This window comes from Eucyclogobius newberryi, unplaced genomic scaffold (genome assembly GCF_026437365.1).
Source record: "Eucyclogobius newberryi isolate DKJ021-1_F unplaced genomic scaffold, fEucNew1.0.hap1 SCAF_7, whole genome shotgun sequence".
NCBI classification, from domain to species: Eukaryota; Metazoa; Chordata; class Actinopteri; order Gobiiformes; family Gobiidae; genus Eucyclogobius; species Eucyclogobius newberryi.
This window is the reverse complement of record NW_027316389.1, coordinates 23,631,691-23,645,734: the sequence shown is the minus strand read 5'-3', so window position 1 is coordinate 23,645,734 and position 14,044 is coordinate 23,631,691.

Sequence of the window (14,044 nt, the reverse complement as noted above, 5' to 3'; positions counted from 1 at the left end):
TATTATTTATTATTATAGAGATTTTTCCCAACTCATAACGTTTCACTTCTAGTTGAATAAACTCTTCTAAGGCAAGGTCATTATTTGCCAGTTCTGGTTAAATACACTACAATTTGCATAGTGACTTAACTAAATGAGGCTGTAACGTTTCGCAGTGCAGTAGTTGCTTTTGCTTTGAAATCGTAAAAATGTTTTTAATTGTTCTATTTTTTTTTTTTAAGTCTTGATTGCTGCAAGATGATTTCAAATACTTTTTTTCTTTCTGATATGTCACCACAATGAATTTTGTTTTGCTCGTTTGAGGTAAGCTCCAACTAAAAACGGGGTCTTTTTCATATTCGGGTGTTGAAGAAGTATGTAACTTTGATGAGAGAAAGCTTCAGGATGTGCACAGCTGCTCTCATAGACATTTGTGTTAGTAAAACTTTGAACAACTGCATAAAAATGAGACACAGGGCACTGACAACGTAACATAACAGGACAGCTCTCCACCAAGACCTCAGCTGAACCGTTCCTAGATACGCGAAGACACAGCACTCCCTTGTTCATCTTCTCTTCGTGTCAAAAAAATTTATATCACTTGCTGCGCTTTCATAGTTGAGCAATGGAAGGAAAAGCCATACAAAGTAAATGCCACTCCACGCCGTATTCAATAATATAACCATGTAATTTACTTTTAAGTTGTCATATAAAACAGAAATATGACAGAAACAAGACAAGAGCAACTGATAATTAGTTTTTGTTGTGGATGTTGGACAATACTGGTGCTATCAATCTTGACCAATATCAGTATCTTTGTTATACCACCTGAAAAATGACGAGGGTGAGGGTTAAGAAGTGTCTTCATCCAGGAATAAGCTGGTTCAGTGAGATATGTGTTGATGAGACACCACAGACACAGACCAGCTCCAGTCACAAGTCCAAATGGAAAGATAAAACTAAAGCCGTGGTTTCAATCATAAACACATTACACCCTGGAGAGACTAGGCGACACAGAAAGTACTGTTCAGCAAGCTTTATTACATGGGTTATTTGGCGCTCAGACCCCAGCGGAAGACATTGCGATCATGGGCACTCCATGATCTATTTGTATTAGAGTCTCCCCCAGGGCCTGGAGACTGGTGGTGGTAGATATGGTGAGAGGGTAGATGATTAGGATGAGAGGGATGCAGAGGAGGAGGAGGGGAGGTGGTGGGTCGCAGTACGGTCTGAAGTGGCCGAGCCAACTGAGTGAGGGTTAATATCGGACCTGTGTGCTGATTGGGAGCAGAGGTGCGACGTGCCGCGGGGAGAAGTGACTTGGGTGCGTTGATTGAAGATGGGGAGCAGGAGCGAGGGGCGATGTCCCGGGAGTCCCCTGTCCTTAGACCCTCCTTCTCGGCCAGGAAAAACTAGAAAAACCTTCATGGGAAAAAGTAGAAACCTGGGGGAGTTCCGCGGTGAAGGAGAGATCTGACTCCCACAGACGGACAGGCCGGACTGGGTGCGTTGGTTGAGCTGGGGAGCAGGTGGCCTTGATGTAGATGGTGGAGTAAGGTCTTCCAGGCTGAATTTACGCAGGCTTCATTTGTTTTCATTTGTTATGCTCTTGTGCCTATTTGAAAAGTTACTTTGCTCCAAGGTTTGAGCGGCAGAAAGAGCTCCGATATCAAACTGAACAGGAGGTAATTCATTATATTTTTGATTACAACATATTTGCAATTGAATAGAGTAATAATTGAAAGCAAATTTTGAAATTGCATTTATAACACAGAGCTGGCAAACCTCAAGTTATGCTCAGGTATAACTGTAAATCATAAAATGCAATGTGACTTTAATGACACACAGTGAACAGAGACGTAAATCTAACATGTGCAGGTAGAAAAAGAACTGCTGTGTTCTCTGTGAGATCGACATGTAAAGCTAACAAAAAAAAGTGGAAACTTACCTAACCCTAATTAGATCAATTATCCTCGCTCCAAATAAAGGAGTACCATCCCTTTACTCATTTATTTGTGGTAACCTTTACCCTTACATTTAATAAAGTTGTGTATTGGTTTAAATACATAGATTACCATTCTCCTCTACTTCTTATTACCAAGTAAAGGTTGCATGTCATCATCATTCTCATTTGTTTTATTTATTACTATTTAAAAGCATTTTCAGTCACACAGTGCAATAAGTACTTACAGCACAATAATGAAGAAACAAAGCATTTGCAAAGATATTTATTTATGTAAATCACCCGTTTTAGTCCAAATCAATAAACAAATGAGGCTCACGCACCAGAGTCTGCACAGAATATAAACTGAGTGAAGTTGCTCTGAGCTCAGACAAGCTTGTGTTTAAGTGCAGATAGTTAGTGTGTGAGTCCAGTCTAGTGTCCAGAGGTGTTTTTAGACTTGATCCAGAGCATAGATGAGATCCACCTCCTCCATGTGCCTATCTTCATTAGAAGTCATGTCCACACAGCAGACGCAGGTGAGAGGCTGGAGGTACAGGCTCTTCAGACAGTGGCCAGAGTGATCTTCTCCGGAACAATCACACATGTAAACCAAAACACTTAAATATACTGTCACAAGGAATGTTTTACTGTTGCATCTGATGTATGAGACCATATTTCTACAGTGCAGAGCGGACTGGGACAGGACTGGGACAGGACTCTGACAGGACTGGGACAGGACTGGGACAGGACTGGGACAGGACTTGGACAGGACTGGGACAGGACTGGAACAGGACTGGGACAGAGGACTGGGACAGGACTGGGACAGGACTCGGACAGGACTGGGACAGGACTGGGATAGGACTCTGACAGGACTGGGACAGAACTCGGACAGGACTGGGACAAGACTGGGACAGGACTCTGACAGGACTGGGACAGGACTGGGACAGGACTCGGACAGGACTGGGACAGGACTGGGATAGGACTCTGACAGGACTGGGACAGAACTCGGACAGGACTGGGACAAGACTGGGACAGGACTCGGACAGGACTGGGACAGGACTGGGATAGGACTCTGACAGGACTGGGACAGGACTCGGACAGGACTGGGACAGGACTGGGACAGGACTGGGACAGGACTCTGACAGGACTGGGACAGGACTCGGACAGGACTGGGACAGGACTGGGACAGGACTGGGACAGGACTCTGACAGGACTGGGACAGAACTCGGACAGGACTGGGACAGGACTGGGACAGGACTCTGACAGGACTGGGACAGAACTCGGACAGGACTCTGACAGGACTGGGACAGGACTCGGACAGGACTGGGACAGGACTGGGACAGGACTGGGACAGGACTGGGACAGGACTCTGACAGGACTGGGACAGGACTCTGACAGGACTGGGACAGAACTCGGACAGGACTGGGACAAGACTCGGACAGGACTGGGACAGGACTGGGACAGGACGGGGACAGGACTCGGACAGGACTGGGACAGGACTGGGACAGGACTCTGACAGGACTGGGACAAGACTGGGACAGGACTCGAACAGGACTCTGACAGGACTGGGACAGGACTCGGACAGGACTGGGACAAGACTGGGACAGGACTCGGACAGGACTCTGACAGGACTGGGACAGGACTCGAACAGGACTGGGACAGGACTCGGACAGGACTGGGACAGGACTGGGACAGGACTCGGACAGGACTGGGACAGGACTCTGACAGGACTGGGACAGGACTCGGACAGGACTGGGACAGGACTGGGACAGGACTCTGACAGGACTCGGACAGGACTGGGACAGGACTCTGACAGGACTGGGACAGGACTCGGACAGGACTGGGACAGGACTCTGACAGGACTCTGACAGGACTGGGACAGGACTCGGACAAGACTGGGACAGGACTGGGACAGGACTCTGACAGGACTCTGACAGGACTCGGACAGGACTGGGACAGGACTCTGACAGGACTGGGACAGGACTGGGACAGGACTCTGACAGGACTGGGACAGGACTGGGACAGGACTCGGACAGGACTCGGACAGGACTCTGACAGGACTGGGACAGGACTGGGACAGGACTGGGACAGGACTCTGACAGGACTCGGACAGGACTGGGACAGGGCTCTGACAGGACTGGGACAGGACTGGGACAGGACTCGGACAGGACTGGGACAGGACTCTGACAGGACTCGGACAGGACTGGGACAGGACTCTGACAGGACTGGGACAGGACTCGGACAGGACTCGGACAGGACTGGGACAGGACTCTGACAGGACTCGGACAGGACTGGGACAGGACTGGGACAGGACTCGGACAGGACTGGGACAGGAGTCGGACAGGACTGGGACAGGACTGGGACAGGACTGGGACAGGACTCTGACAGGACTCGGACAGGACTGGGACAGGGCTCTGACAGGACTGGGACAGGACTGGGACAGGACTCGGACAGGACTGGGACAGGACTCTGACAGGATTCGGACAGGACTGGGACAGGGCTCTGACAGGACTGGGACAGGACTCGGACAGGACTCGGACAGGACTGGGACAGGACTCTGACAGGACTCGGACAGGACTGGGACAGGACTGGGACAGGACTCGGACAGGACTGGGACAGGAGTCGGACAGGACTGGGACAGGACTGGGACAGGACTGGGACAGGACTCTGACAGGACTGGGACAGGACTCTGACAGGATTCAGGCAGGACTCAGGCAGGACTCAGGTAAGACTCGTTAATACTACTACAAAACTATTAATTACATGCACCATAAATATTGGCTAAAATACGACACAGGCATCCAAAATATGACTCACCATGTGTAGAGTCCCATGGTCCTCTTTGGTGCTCAGAGAGTCATGGAGGGACAGGATCTAAGCTTAGAGCAAAGCAAATTCAGTCATTTATATTCCTGACTAACAAGCGTAGTTTGTCTAAAATGTTAGCTTACCTGTGAGAGATGGTCGTCTAAGTTTAAATATGCCAACTGTGTAAAAATAAAAAAAACCTCTTTTTACAAATTCAAAAACCATTTTGCCAAACTGTCAAAGTCTTATTCTGTCATTTCCCAAAACTATAAACGGATGACAACCATCAATCAACCATCAATCATTTAATGCCACAGATTTTAGACAGCTGTCTCAAACATTCTTTTCTGTGCAATTCAAATATTTGAGTATCATTTACCAGATGACCTTTTGAAGACAACACTTTGCTAAATCCCTCTCCAGAGGCTGAATCAGTCAAACTGGATTTGTCCAGATATATTTCAGAAAGTGTCTTTAGGCGGCAACGCATCTGAGCATTTTCAAAATGAAGGTTACGCAGACATTATGAGTCCATTTAAGTGGAAAGATGTTGGTGAAGATTTAAGTTTATAACAAAGCTGAGGTAAATCCAACATTGTCATTGTCCTCTTTATGGTGACTAACGGTAACCATTGTGAGTAAAGGTAAATCAACTATTCCAAGTCAGGTGAACATTATTGCGCACATTGTTTTCAAAAGTAAAGGCTACTAATGTTACTAAGACCCAGTAAGGGTTTCTTGGTTTAATCAACTAAGGTTTGTATTTGTATTTACAGTGTTGGCCCAGAGGTTAAATGATTAGTTTTGGCTATCTTTCATTACTGTTGCAAAGATTACAGTTTTAAAATGGTGATTTGATTTCAAGTACAGTCAGAGGCCCACATGTGAACTCCTCCTGCTCTTCCTCCTTCTGATTGCACTACACTCGAGCTTCACTGGAAACAGGGTCAATACATTGACCATAACTACATACACAGCGCTCTTAGCGGACATGCAATCCTCTCACAGAGTCCGGGGTTAGTGTTACAGAAAGTGCTGTACACCACATTAATGCATTTGGTCAGCAACAACCCACTGAATTATTCAACAGGCCAGAATGACAATAAGAATAAAGCATATGTGAAAAATGGCGGACTGTGTTTCTGTTTACCATAAGCTGTCAGTAGTGTGTCTAATTAAAGAAAGAACATACAAAGCAAAATGTGGGTATTATAAATGAACAAATCAATTTGAAAAGTCTGCATTTCTCATTGTCATCAGATGTCACTGTTGTCATTCTCAATTTCCCCCCAAATGAATTACCTTAGCTTAAATGAATAGTTTTTAACCTCCAAAGAAAAGACTTTGTCTGGGGGACACCAAGTAACTTCAGTCTGAGGAAAGAGAATGCTAATGGCTTCAAATACCGGAGCTCAATCTCAGTGAGAACATTCAGAAGACTTTGATTATTGTCTTTTGCATAATACCCCATCTCTATAAAGCTGTAACAAAGGGCTGTAAAGATTTGTAAGTTCCAGAAAATATGTTGATCAAAAGGACGCTATATACTGTCCATTTATATATATTAAATGACAGGTACAAAAGACAAGAGGCGGAGCTGGAGGCGGAGTAACGGCTGGTGCTGAGGTCACCTTGTGAAGTGATGAATGAGGATGATTTAGATTAGCAGAAAAGTGAAAACTCTGTTAGTTACAGACTTTTGGGTATGAACAGGGGATGAGTTTGTATTAAGTGATGTAAGGGATGAGTTACAGGGGACAGGGCATGGTCGGGCATCTGTGGCATAAAGCATGTTGTCACTGACTTTGCCAACAGCTCTTTGCTTCAAAGTAATCACGGCAATAGTTTCTCATCTCAACATTAGATAACTAATCTTTCACAATAGCATAAACCATGTATTTAATGATGTATAGACAATAAATATATTGTTAGTTTGTTTCAGGGGGAAAAATAACATTGGCACGCCCAGGCATTAGCTCCACCATCTGAAAGCATCAATTGAAAGCCTCTTTTTATGAGCTGGGGAGATTTTATAATGTAATCTGCTCAGGATTTGAATTTGATTTTTCTATTAGTCATCCTCTGAGTGAAGCAAGACATCTGCTTTGAATCTGACCTTACACAATAGAATTATCCGGGAGTCTGAGCAGCCCAAGTCTTCATCTACGATCTCCCACAGCCCAGTGTCTTAGCTGTACAGCCTGTGGTCTAATCCAGAAATAATACATACATCTACAGTAAATAGGATTGGTGACTACATTAAAGATTTGTTGCAATGATAAAATAATAAAGTGTTTATAAAGGATTTACATTCCCAGAATTTAAAAAGTCATGCTGTATAGGTTAGCCCAGCGCCAGTAGATTTGGTTTGGTCCTGAAAGGGAGTGGAAATTGTTTAAAAACCTTTGAGGGCATTTGTGTCTGGAACACTGGAACCAAGTTGACCCTCTAGTTATAATATCAGTCTGCATAGTGTTTTATACAAACCACTTGTAGAGAGCATCTTAATTAGTGCTTGTGGTCCTCATAGAATCACATGCACATGCTCATCTGTTAGGTACATACTAACGGCCTCCAGATCTACAGAGTGGTCATGTGGTTTACGGTCTCCTGCCTGTGGAACTCATCACTCTAAGATATTTCATTAAGAATTTAAAAAAGTATGTTGTAAACACAGCAAAATATTACCCACGATGAAGAAACAATATGAGCAAAAACATTCACTGCTATTGTCAAGTAACGGGATAAAAACGGTTATTTGTAAAACTCCATTTAACCTATTCCTTCTTAATTGCTTGACAGAGTAAATATGATGATGAACTTGATTGTATAATTGTTGATGCTAGAAGTTCACAGTGGCATGTTTTGTATTTGATACTATAGATAGACTGTTGCCAATTACAGCAGCACTCACACTGCAGCTCAGACACTTTCAGCATTTTAGTTCATTATCTCTAGACTGACCCATATTTCACGCCCGTCCATGACAAAATCTATTGTATGTACCTCATGCTGAGACTCATATAATATATAATATAATCCCGTTATAACTGCATAATCACTACCATTATCTAATATAAAATGTTTCCTCAGAGTGTGTAGCAAATTACTTCAAGAGAGACATAATAGTACACCAGTATAGACAATAAAGCTTTTAGTTTTCATTCAACCCTTTGTGAATGTAAAGAAACAAACAAGTGAATTACCAAATGTTTTCAGTATTGTTTTATATCCACAGTTTTTAATTTCTCTTTGCATGTAGGTTTTAAACAGATTTATCTGGGTTTGTGACCATGGTTTGTAACTCTGTCCAACTGGAGCTTCATTTTTATCACTAAATTACATGCGCAGGCAAAAATGTGTCTATTAACATTTGCTATTGGGCTTAAACATCAAAGTGTGCTCCTGCATTGGTCTGAAGACTTATCAGACTTCATCTAAAACCACTTCCGCAATCTCATCCATCCACCTTCTTATTTGCAAAATCATCCCTTTTTTTGTGACTGCCAAATTAACACCATAAACAGGATTTGAAATGTAGTCTTTATTGTTATACACACTGAATAATCCATGTCCTAAAAAAGTGTAAGGATAGGACACCCCTATCCCCTTTCCTAATTATAACATACAATTTTCAGTACATGTTAGTGTTAAAAGAATTATATTGGAGTATTGAATCTGTATTTAAAGATATACAAGAGACAGATAGAAGTAAAATAATGAAGTAACCCATGAGCATTTGGCCAAGCGTTCCAGGTGCAAGCGACCGACTTCAGCCTAAGCCATTTGAAGAATTAATAAAAGAGAGGAATCTGGCACTGTATTCAAATCTTCTTTGATCTTTATTACTGGCGCTATTCAAAGTTGGACCTTTAGTTCACAGAGAAACAGTTTACTAAAATTAAAAATACAACTGTGAAAATTAACCACTTACTTGTGACAACATATCGGTTTTCATGTCATCTCTGAAGGTATAGGCTACAAGTATGAAAAGTTGAACATATGTGTGTATCATTGAACCAATACTCTATTTATATAAGCACTGACACTTGATCGTGGAAAGTCACTGCCCCCCAGCCCCCCCTCACCATCACAGACTCCCTCATCTCCACTGTTGACTCCCTCCACTTCCTCGGCACCACCATCACTCAGGACCTCAAGTGGAGCCCACCATCAGCATGAAGGCCCAGCAGAGGATGTACTTTCTGTGGCAGCTGAGGAAAGCCAAGCTGCAGCGTAGATGATGCTGCAGTTCTACATCATTGAGTCCATCCTCACCTCCTCCATCACTGTGTGGTACACTGGAGCCACAGCCAGGGACAAACAGAGACTACAGCGCATTGTGCGCTCTGCTGAGAAGGTGATCGGCTGCAGACTTCCATCTCTGCAGGACCTGTACGTCTCCAGGGCTCTGGGACGGGCAGGTCGGATCACAGCTGACCCTTCTCACCCTGGACATGGACTATTTGAGCCACTCCCCTCAGGCAGGAGGCCACTCCCCTCAGGCAGGAGGCCACTCCCCTCAGGCAGGAGGCCACTCCCCTCAGGCAGGAGGCTTCGGTCCATCCAGACCAGAACCTTCTGCCACATGAACAGTTTCTTTCCCTCTGAACACTTCTTAAACACTGTCACTTCAACTATAATTTAATCACTCACTGCACTGTTCACTTTCTGCACTACATATGTAAACACAACAATTAGTGTACATAGTAAGCCTATTTGTATTCATATTTTTTAATCTTATTGCCTATTGTTAGTTTTATCTCATAGCAGGTTTAAATTGTTTCTCTTTCTGACTTTATATATTTTGTCTTATCATTATTCATTGTTTTATGTTGCACCGAATCACCAAAACAAGATCCAATGTTGTGAATTCTGCACGGTGGCAAAGGCGGTTAGCGCTCTTGCCTCCCAAGAAGGAGATCGTGGGTTCGATTCCCGATTCTGGATGTTCTCCCCGTGTTACCGTGGGTTCTCTCCAGTGATAACAAATAAGTCTGACTGGTGCGCAGTCCATACAGTGGTCTTTTGGAGTGACAGGGCCACTCCTGAAGACCTTCTACGACTCTGTGGTGGCATCAGCTCCTGTACGGTGTGGCCTGCTGGAGCAGCAGCATCACAGAGAGGGAGAGGAGGAGGCTGGACAGAGTCATCAAGAAGTCCAGCTCCGTCCTGGGCTGTGCTCTGGACTCGGTGCAGGAGGTGGGGGACAGGAGGGTCCTGGCTAGATTCACATCTATGCTGGACCATGAGTGTCACCCCCTGCAGGACACACAACTTCAGTGAGAGACTGATCCACCCTCGCTGTGTGAAGGAAAGGTTTCGCAGATCTTTCCCTCCTGCTGCTGTCAGACTTTATAACAAACACTGTTAGTCCTGAACACTCGCAATACTGACCTAACCATATGCAATTCTGTCATATGTGCAATTGCTGTTGGAATTCATGTGCAATTCATGTGCAATTACTGTAAAATTCATGTGCAATCTATGTGCTGTCGTGACACATATTCATGTGCAATTACTGTCGTGATCACATGCATTGGTATTTATGTATTTATTTATTTATGTATTTGTCTATGGGAGTTTTTTATTTATTTATAGGAGATCTTCTACTGAAAGTGTTTTTCAGACTTCCTATAAGTGATCTGTTCTTCTGTATCTACCTCTGTATCTACCTGCGTTGCACCAATGAAATTTCCCCATGTGGGACAATAAAGGAATGTCTTATCTTATCTTAGGAGTGAAGCCATAGATGAGGCTCACAACAGCACGGCAGAATAGAAGCTGGAAGACTGTATATAATATGAACGCTAAAAAAAGAGTGAAGGTGCACGGACATTTTGGGCATGGAAGAGCAGAGGGATGTAATTTAATGTTGTTTTTGTCAAACAAGATAAGATATTCCTTATCTTGTTTGACGAAAACAACATTAAAATATAGCCGCAAGCGGCAATGATCGGCCCTCGCCACGCCGCCGCCACGCCGCCGCCACACCGCCGCCACACCGCAAGAGGAGGGGGCGCTAACGCGCCCCAATTGTCCTTTTATTACGCCTACTGCTGAATCTGTGACGCTGTCACATCTCCCCTTTGTTTTACCATCAAAAAGCTATTTTATTTTGAATTCTTGGCAAAATGTGCGGCTTTGCCGCACAGACACCGTGACTCTTTGAATGAAAATGTGGATAACTTTTGATGGTCCACCCCTGAAGATGAGTCTCACCAAATTTCAGGTTAATAGGGCTGACGCCCTGGGAGGAGTTTGTGAAAGTCTAAAGTGTAAACATGTTCTGGCGATTTCCCCATTGGAATAACATGAAAGGTTTCGGTCATCGTTACGGCAACGCCATAACAATTATGACATGGGTCTCGTTGACTTTTTTGATGGGGATGCTAAAATTGAGTTGTGTGTCAAATTTCATATAATTTCGCAAAACTAAACATTTAACCTCCATATAAAATCTGTAGGGGGCGCTGTGGCGCCAAATGAATTTATTTCACTTCAAGTAGGTTTAGGGCAAAGAGTTTAACAACTGATTCTAATTTGACGCAATTCGGACTTTATCCGCGCAAACGGCAGAAATTTTAAATATGGGAGATTTCTGAAATTCTAGCTACAGTTTGCGGCTTCGCCGCACAGAGACCGTGACAGGTATCAATGTAATTTGGATAACTTTTGATGTCCCACTCCTCAGTAGCATTTTTACCATATTTCAGCTTTTTAGGGCTAACGCCCTGGGAGGAGTTCGTAAAAGTACGACGTTTGGAAAAACTCCGAAGTCATGTTTAGCCATTTTTGAAGCAATATGGCCGACATTTAGTTGGGCGGACGGCGTTGCCGTAATAATATTTTTTACTTCTCTTGTCACCATCTACCTCTGCGCCAAATTTCATGATTATACGATCAGATTATTTTTGGGTCATTTCCCATCTCTCAATGCATTTTTGGTACATTTGGGGGCGCTAACGCGCCAATTTTTTTTATTTTAGAAAAGGGAAATAGCCAGAATGTAGAGAGGCACGATTTTTAGAGGTGTGAACATTTTTGTGACTTTTCGTCAATGTTCACTGGGTGAAAAATAGGGGGGTTGGTCCCGAGAAGAAGAAGAAGAAGAAGAAGAAGAAGAAGAAGAAATATAGCCGCAAGCGGCAATGATCGGCCCTCGCTACGCCGCCGCCACGCCGCAAGAGGAGGGGGCGCTAACGCGCCCCAATTGTCCTTTTATTACGCCTACTGCTGAATCTGTGACGCTGTCACATCTTCTCCCCTTTGTTTTACCATCAAAAAGCAATTTTATTTTGAATTCTTGGCAAAATGTGCGGCTTTCACGCACAGACCGTGACTCTTAGAATAAAAATTAGGATAACTTTTGATGGTCCACACCTGAAGATGAGTCTCCCCAAATTTCACGTTAATAGGGCTGACGCCCTAGGAGGAGTTGGTGAAAGTATTTATAAGTGTAAGCATGTTCTGGTGATTTCCCCATTGGAATAACATGGGAGGTTTCGATCATCGCTACGGCAAAGCGATAACAATTATGACATGGGTCTCATTTACTTTTTTGATGGGGATGCCAAAATTAAGTTGTGTGTCAAATTTCAGATAATTTCGCAAAACTAAACATTTAACCTCCATATAAAATCTATAGGGGGCGCTGTCGCGCCAAATTAATTAATTTCACTTCAAGTAGGTTTAGGGCAAAGAGTTTAACAACTGATTCTAATTTGATGCAATTCGGACTTTATCTGCGCAAACGGCAGAAATTTTAAATATGGGAGATTTCTGAAATTTTGAGTGGTATCAATGTAATTTGGATAACTTTTGATGTCCCACTCCTCAGTAGCATTTTCACCAAATTTCAGCTTTTTAGGGGCCAACGCCCTGGGAGGAGTTCGTAAAAGTACGACGTTTGGAAAAACTCCGAAGTCATGTTTAGCCATTTTTGAAGCAATATGGCCGACATTTGGTTCGGGGGACGGCGTTGCCGTAATAATATTTTTTACTTCTCTTGTCACCATCTACCTCTGCGCCAAATTTCATGATTCTACGATCAGATTTTTTTTGGGTCATTTCCCATCTCTCAATGCATTTTTGGTACATTTGGTGGCGCTGACGCGCCAATTTTTTTTATTTTAGAAAAGGGAAATAGCCAGAATGTAGAGAGGCACGATTTTTAGAGGTGTGCAAATTTTTGTGACTTTTCGTCAATGTTCACTGGGTGAAAAATAGGGGGGTTGGTCCCGAGAAGAAGAAAGAAAGAAAGAAAGAAAGAAAGAAAGAAAGAATAATATTCCGATGCGAAAACAATGTTTCCCATTTTTCAAATATCATAAACTATACATTTTCGGAAAGCGCTCGCGCTTTCCTACCTCATGGTGTGGGTCCCTGGTCACTGACGGGTACTTTCGATAATTTTGAGTGGGCTCCGCCCACTTTGTGTTTTTGGCCCTCTATACAGTAATAATGTTAAATTTTTGCATTACATGCTTATATGCACGGAACATGCAAGAGATGGGGAACGTATTCGTGAGCAATGTAAAGTGCTCGTTTAGTGCGCACTTTTGCACGGGCTTCGCCCGTTTACAACGGTAATGTTCCATTTTCCTACAACTAATTAGTATGCACGGGGCGTGCATGAGTGGAGGAGTGCGTTAGTGAGTGTTTGGAAGTGGGCGAGCGCTTCGCGCTCGATTTCGTGCGCACTACGTGCGCACTTTCGCAGCCGTGCTTCGCACGGCCTTACGAGATTAATAGGCCTCTCGCCAGCTTGTGGCGCTCGGGCCTAATTAAAGCCGCAAGCGGCATCCAACGGCCCTCGCGGGCCGCCGCCCTTCCGACTCAGCGCTTTCGACTTGATAAAGATGGCGCCCTTATTGTGTGTTGAATTAAAAAAGAACTTGACAGACGGCGACACATTTGACATGGCCAATCCAGTGCAAATCAACACAAGTGTCAGTCAAATTTGCTGCTCCGCCGCACAGAGACCGTAGCACTTAGAATATAAATATGGATAAGTTTTGATGCCGCTTGTGTAGATGATATTTCCTCAAATATGAGCTTGATCGAGCTATTGCCCACAGAGGAGTTTGTTAAAGTGTGAAGCGTAAATGTGAACATTTCAGAGATTTCGCTGTTTTCCCATTTCTGACATATATTTGCGGGTCCGCCACACAAAGACCGTAGCACTTAGAATCAAAATATGGATACGTTTTGATGCCCCGCTTGTGTAGATGATATTCTCCAAATATGAACTTGATCGGACAATCGCCCTAGGAGGAGTTTGTTAAAGTGTGAAGCATAAAAAATGTGGTG